The sequence below is a fragment of the Ostrea edulis genome, chromosome 6, assembly GCF_947568905.1.
Source record: "Ostrea edulis chromosome 6, xbOstEdul1.1, whole genome shotgun sequence".
NCBI classification, from domain to species: domain Eukaryota; kingdom Metazoa; phylum Mollusca; class Bivalvia; order Ostreida; family Ostreidae; genus Ostrea; species Ostrea edulis.
This window is the reverse complement of record NC_079169.1, coordinates 87,364,503-87,371,292: the sequence shown is the minus strand read 5'-3', so window position 1 is coordinate 87,371,292 and position 6,790 is coordinate 87,364,503. Positions and strand designations below refer to the sequence as shown.

Here is a 6,790-nt window from a genome sequence, read left to right as displayed (position 1 = left end):
TCCTAACTTATCGGTCATAAATTGTATTAAAAGGATAGACTAATTGGAAATAAATTACCGACTATATATTTAACATGACAACAAGTAATATCAATTCAATAATTATCCATAAATTCAGATAAAATATTCCATGAAGGCTTTAAAATACATCAATAAATGTTTAAATATTCATGAAAATTATACAAGAGCGCTGAAACTAACTCTAGAGTCAGATTGTTCTCAGAACCTAAACGCAGTTGGTGTGTATTTCAACAGATACATCAGGAGATTTCATCTGGGAACGTCAGAAAGGTTAGTTCTAAGATCCAAACTTATTGATAATGTCTATTTCAGGTTAACTTGTTTTTATCATATAGATTATTACACGATCGTAAACCTAAAATGAGCAGCACTTGCATGTCATTGAACGATTAGAAACATACAAGTATTTGATTGCCATCTTTACCAATCCTCAAATATTCCATATATATTGATTTTATCTTTTGTATTTTACATATCGTGGACACTTTGTTGATAATTAACTTTGTATAATATCACGTTTTATTCATCATACAACAACTTCTTTTCTTTGTTATTTTTACAATATAAAAAATTCTTATTACAATAATAAATACTGATATAATTATATGGGTTTTTTTTAAATTGTTATCGAGAATATGATTTCAGTAGATTTGCAATATTCAAATTATAATGTTAAATGTTTTCTAGACTAGCAATTTTGATAAAATACAAATGTAAAAGGGGAAACGTGTTGAATGTCTAAAAATTAACTGGCGGGGTTATTCTTCCTTGATTCTGGACTCATTTTTCAGCTCACCTAAGCCATAAACTTAAGTGAGCGTTTTCTAACCCGTCAACTGTCGTAATTTTCGGGATACCTGTAAAGTGCGAAACGAAACAGATTGTATAACCGAACTATTTTAATTATAATAATTAAAAATGGTATCTTAGGCCCCTGGGGAAACACACGAAACGATGGATGGGGTCGCCGGCGTTGGATCCGCCTTTGTGCATGTATACATATTTCAGTATTTTTTTGCTCTATTTAGACAAATCTATGTATACATGTGGATATTGTGTATCTGTATGTAGTATATCAGACGGTGGATTCTAAGTATGTCCCCCCGTTCTCTTTGTAATTTCTGCTTCCCTTGTTCATAAGCCTTTTGATTTTACAAAATGTTGACCTCCTCCTGATATTATTAAATACATGTATATATATATCTTACCGAATTGCTTTCATATAATATGATATACCTTTTAATTGTTTCCATTATTGAGAGTTCTCGTACCTCAGCAGTTAAGATAAAATAAGAGGTTAAGAGCTCTTCCTGCTTTCAACTTTCTCAGACACCAGCTTCTTCAAACAATGTATCTATGCCCAAAGGCGGATCCAACGCCGGCAACCCCACCCCTCGTTTAGTGTGTTTTCCCAGATTTCTGAGACTGTAACCCTCCGTTCTGAAATTTATGCATCCGAAACTAATTGCACATGGTATTTAATAATCAACTTCGGATATGTATTTTGTGCTTACTCACCCCCCGTCCCCCTTCCAACTTTTAAAACTTTGTATCAGTCAAGCCGAAAGCCTACATCAAAGGGGAGACGAATTTTATCTATATGTGGTAACTTTCACAGGGGCCTAAGGTACCATTTTAAATTATTATAATTAAAAGAGTTCGGTGATATAATCTGTTTCGTTTCGGTAGGTTTCGATTCGTTTTGGTTGGTTTCGTTTCGGTAGATTTCGTTTCGCACTTTAGAGGTACCCTAATTTTCGCTATTCTTATTTTTGTCTGTCGTTGTTATCGTAATTGTCGACTTATTAACTTTTCCCTTTCCCTTCCAGAAGTATTTATGTGATAGAATGTTTTCTTCAGCCTATTTTTTTTTTTTTGGTGCAATAAGGTTTGGGATGTGATGAATTACCATTTATTTTTCTAATGAATAAACTAAATTTTTGAAGACAATAATTATGTGTTCTAAAATAACGGCACTTATGTATGATAAAATAACTTAAGATACATGCAATTAAAATCGAGTACCTTTATAGATGAATTACCTTCATTTTACAACTTAGTGACTACACTTATTTTAAGGGCATTTGCTCTTGCCGGTGAAGGGCTGCAAAACTTCCGTCTATATTCGGCGCTTACGGCATTTTGAGGCATCTTTCTCGTGACACGGGACGTCGGTTTTTGCGGTCTCCCATTTAGTCGCCTCTTACGACAAGCAAGGGGGTACTAAGGACCTATTCTAACCCGGATATCCCGGGGGGGGGGGGGTTACTGAGGACCTATTCTAACCCGGATCCCCACGGGTTATTATTTAAACCAGATTATGTCGTTTGTTGAATTTGAACTAAGTCCATATCATATACAAGGATGGCTTAATTCTGAGATTAAAGATGAAAGCTACAAGTATTTCAAATCCAGTAGGCCTACACGTATATATCATTACAGTTCTATACCAATAAGACTATAATGAAACATTCGCATGTTTCAAGATTTTAAAAATCTGTTTAAAAGACATATTTATTTAACTTAGAATATTAAGTTAATGTTAGAAGTCCACGTATTGCAATCCTTTTGTATAAAGGACAGCAACTTATTTTTTGGTATAACCCGATACCCCTACGTTTTAAATCTTATTATGCACTTTATTACACAAATGTTATAATATTTTTTTAAAATGCAATTTGTAACGATCAATGTGTAAAAGTCTAAAATTTTCAGACGAAATTCAGTGTACTTGTATATCCATTGAAATTACCAAAATTAATTAATTCTGCTCAGTTTGGAAACAGACAGAAATATTTTCATTCATGCATATTTTATATTTGTTGCATACAAAATATCAGATCTTGACACGTCCAACGAATATGAGACGAATGCATCCATAGCTGCTGCTTAAATTAATCTATATTTTTTGGATGTTTACGGGCGTGGGAGGGGTTCTGTGGGAACTAATTTACCAATCGGAACTCCTCATATGTTTCGCAAACATGTCGAGTACGAGACATCCAAGGAGTTCCGATCGTTAATTTACTTCTGTGATCACTTTAAATAAACCTCCGCCATAAAATATCCTATGGAATTTTCTGTATTAAATTTTGACAATTCAATTATCAGTAAATGCAATTATTTTTGTGTTTGGTCGTTCTGTGTGTCACATTTACAACAAGTTAATATTGACATGAAAACTATCGTTAACATATAGTCGAGGCAGCACAATCTATGGTTATTCCAAAACAGACACAGTGGCGCGAAACTGCTTTGCATCGTCTGAAGCGCAGTAAAAACAGTGAAAATTCAATGATACTCATTTGTCTATATATTTCATTATTTTCAGTTTTTGACATTGATTCAAAGTGAATAAAAATAAACGATTAACTAGATAGAAAGTGAAAATGTCGATTGCGGATATTTTTGTTCGGTTACACCGGTATTGTCTGTGTTGACATAGAAGAAAAACGAAAGCTCACCGAAACTGCACCATCAGGCTCTACAACCACCAGGCTTCACACGTGTTTTCATGTAGCGATATATGAATTCTGTAGAAACTGCAAAGTTGCCATCAGTCTCTACACGTGTTTTCATGTAGCGACACTGATGTCTGTAGAAACTGCAACGTAACCACCAGGCTTTACACGTGTTTTCATGTAGCGACACAGAATTCTTTAGACTGATTGAATATTGTTTAACGTCCCTCTCGAGAACATTTCAGGAGGGATCTTTATCGTGCCACACCTGCTGTGACACGGGGACTCGGTTTTTGCGGTCTCATCAGAAGGACCGCCCCATTTAGTCGCCTCTTACGACAAGCAAGGGGTACTGAGGACCTATTCTAATCCGGATCCCCACGGGATTTATTAGAAACTACAAAGTAACCATCAGGCTCTACACATTCCATGTGGCGACACAGAATTCTTTAGAAACTGCTAAGTACCACCAGGCTTTACAAGTGTTTTCATGTGGCGACACGGAATTCTTTAGTATATGGTGTATGAAGTGCTTTTTTTGATTTATACGCCCGGTTTGCAAGTACTGACACCGGATGTGGCTAGTTGGTTGTATATTGCTTAATCAAGAGATTTTGACTCATATGGAGACGTCCACGGGGATTGGAGTATTGAAAATTACAGCTACACGACAAGCGGGGGTCTGCTTTACATCTGCTTCCGAGTTGTTTAATTTTTTGAATAACGAGAGTATCGCAAATGGTACAACATACGCCCGATGGACCTGTAATCACATTGCACTCTGAATTGATAAAAAATAGGGAAAACTGTTTGACCTGTTGTTACTCACACAGTAGGTCAAGATGCATCAATCCAGATGAAATGGAAACTGAACTTATATTCGTCCGAGAGGAAGCTTGTAAATAAATTCCTGGGCACATCTGTATCCGTAACAATAACAGGGGTTCTCTACTAAGTGATATTATGACCTTGACATTTGACTTGCAAACCAATAGACATCTTACGCTTGGCATAAGGTGTATGAGTACAAAGTTTGACGGTCCTAGCCCTAACGGTTCAGTCTGTATCCTGCCTACAAGGTTTTCCTACTAAGTGATCTACTACGACCGTGACCTCTGACCGACAAGTACAACAGACGTCCTTCACTTGGCATGATGAGCATGTGTGCCAAGTTTGACGATCCTAGCCCCTATAATTCGGTCTGTATCCCTCTTACAAGGTTTTCCTCTTAACTGATAATACGGCTTCGACCTTGAAAAACAACAGGCATCTTCCTCATCAAGGTGATCAGATGTACCAAGTTGTAAGATCCCAGAGCTTACGGTTTATTTTCCCTTTGACGGGCGTAGAAAACTTTCTTACTATTTAAATTTATGTGAATAAAGAAAACGTAAAACATGTTTCACATCTCGAAAAAAAAGACTTGCTTAGACCAAATCACTGATTACACCCGAGTCCAAGCTTCATAGTTGGGTAACCATACGGTTGTATTTATAACTAGAAACTCATTACTAGTAATGAGTAGGTATTCCGTTAGACCACTTCCAGTACACAGCTTTCTCTTCGAATGAGAATTATTCAAATATATCGGAGATTGTGCCTTCATAGGCGTAGCTTGGGTTCGAATATTACCGAGGCAGGGGGTCTGGGGGGCTGCGCCCCCCAGAAGCTATCGACATTTTAACAACGTAAAAGGTGGTTTTGGTTTTTTTTTACCGAGGCAACTGCCTCGGTTGCCTCAATGGAAGCTACGCCACTGGCCTTGACAACAAATGTGAAGCACGTGATCAAAATTTTTACTCATTCCTGTTAACTTCAGGTGACGACCGGAAGTAATATTTAGATGCGTTTTCCCATAAATTACATCGACTCTCTACTGTCTATATTCCCTGAAAGTTTCACGTCCCTATCAAAAGGGTTCTCAACAAAAATAAGTAGACTAAAGAAAGAAAAAAATAGTGGGTTATTGCCGACCGTAAGTGAATTTTGAAAAACGAAATTAACAAAACTTTAGATATTGATACTGTCATTGACAGATATGAAAATCAAATCAAACACTTGAAATATAGGCGAGATTCATGGGGACACAAAAGACGAAAAGTGTAAGAGTATTTTATTGAAAATCCGTTAAGTTGCCGTTTCGACTACCGACGTGGTCAACAGTTTGATTGATTGATTAAATATTGTTTAACGTCCCTCTCGAGAATCTTTCACTCATATGGAGACGTCACCACTGCCGGTGAAGGGCTGCAAAATTTAGGCCTATGCTCGGCGCTTATGGCCTTTGAGTAGGGGGGATCTTTATCGTGCCACACCTGCTGTGACACAGGACCTCGGTTTTTGCGGTCTCATCCGAAGGACCGCCCCATTTAGTCGCCTCTTACGACAAGCAAGGGGTACTGAGGACCTATTCTAACCCGGATCCCCACGGGATTCAACAGTTTGAAAGAGACCTAATAAACTGGTATAGGTTTCAATTGAAAAGAAAAAGTTTTCAATTTGTGATTCTTTGAATCACTTCCGGTGTCGACCGGAAGTGAGGGCAAGAGACGAATTTACGTGGATGCACTATACAATTGCGATATCTATAATCCCTGAAACTTTCATTTTATTATCTTTAGTCGTTTTTGAGATTACCCCCGGACAAAATTAATGTTCTAAAAAAAAAAAAAAATACCCGGAAAGAAAGACAAAACTCAATCGTATATAACAGAAAGGGAAGGTCGGAAAGGTGAAAAATTTGCACCCTAATTGTAAAAAATAAAGTCCCACCCGCACACTTTTTGTTCCAGTCACACCTGCACCGATCCCGATACTCGCTACGTAAGATATTGTAAACATGCTTTTCCTTGATGCAGAGTATGTATTGAATCAGTGGTTCAAATTTCACAGGATTGTTTTCTACGACCCACCCCCTCCTTTTCAGCGGAATTGTCTTTAAAATCGGCCGTCGAAATGATATGGAGAAAATGGAGTTTGATTATCCCAAGTATCGGACAGAAGACCTATTCGTTGCTCGCAACGAATAGGTCGCAACCTTTCCGACCTTCCCTTTCTGTTATATACGATTGAGTTTTGTCTTTCTTTTGATACCTGGATTGTGTGTGTGCCTATTTAGCATTGGACAGAATAGAAGCAGACTTTTATAATATTAACAAATGCAACAAAATTATTCACGACCAAATAAATAGTTTTATTTAGATTTTGAAAAGGACATCTTCAGCCAAAGTGCTTGTTACAAGAGAGCACAGCTTAAACAGAGATAGAGAAGGTTAAGTTTCATTGAAATATTGGTTCAGTGCATTAAA

At 37.1% G+C, this 6,790-nt stretch overlaps 1 long non-coding RNA gene across 1 annotated transcript in view; it reads left to right on the top strand.

Moving 5' to 3' along the window:
• Positions 1 to 213: 213 nt before the first annotated feature.
• LOC125646377 (uncharacterized) overlaps positions 214 to 6,790 on the top strand; it is a 57,880-nt gene continuing 51,303 nt past the window's right edge. Inside the window, exon 1 of the long non-coding RNA XR_007359695.2 lies at positions 214 to 291. This is a non-coding gene — a long non-coding RNA (uncharacterized LOC125646377). The remainder of the gene's footprint in view (positions 292 to 6,790) is intronic.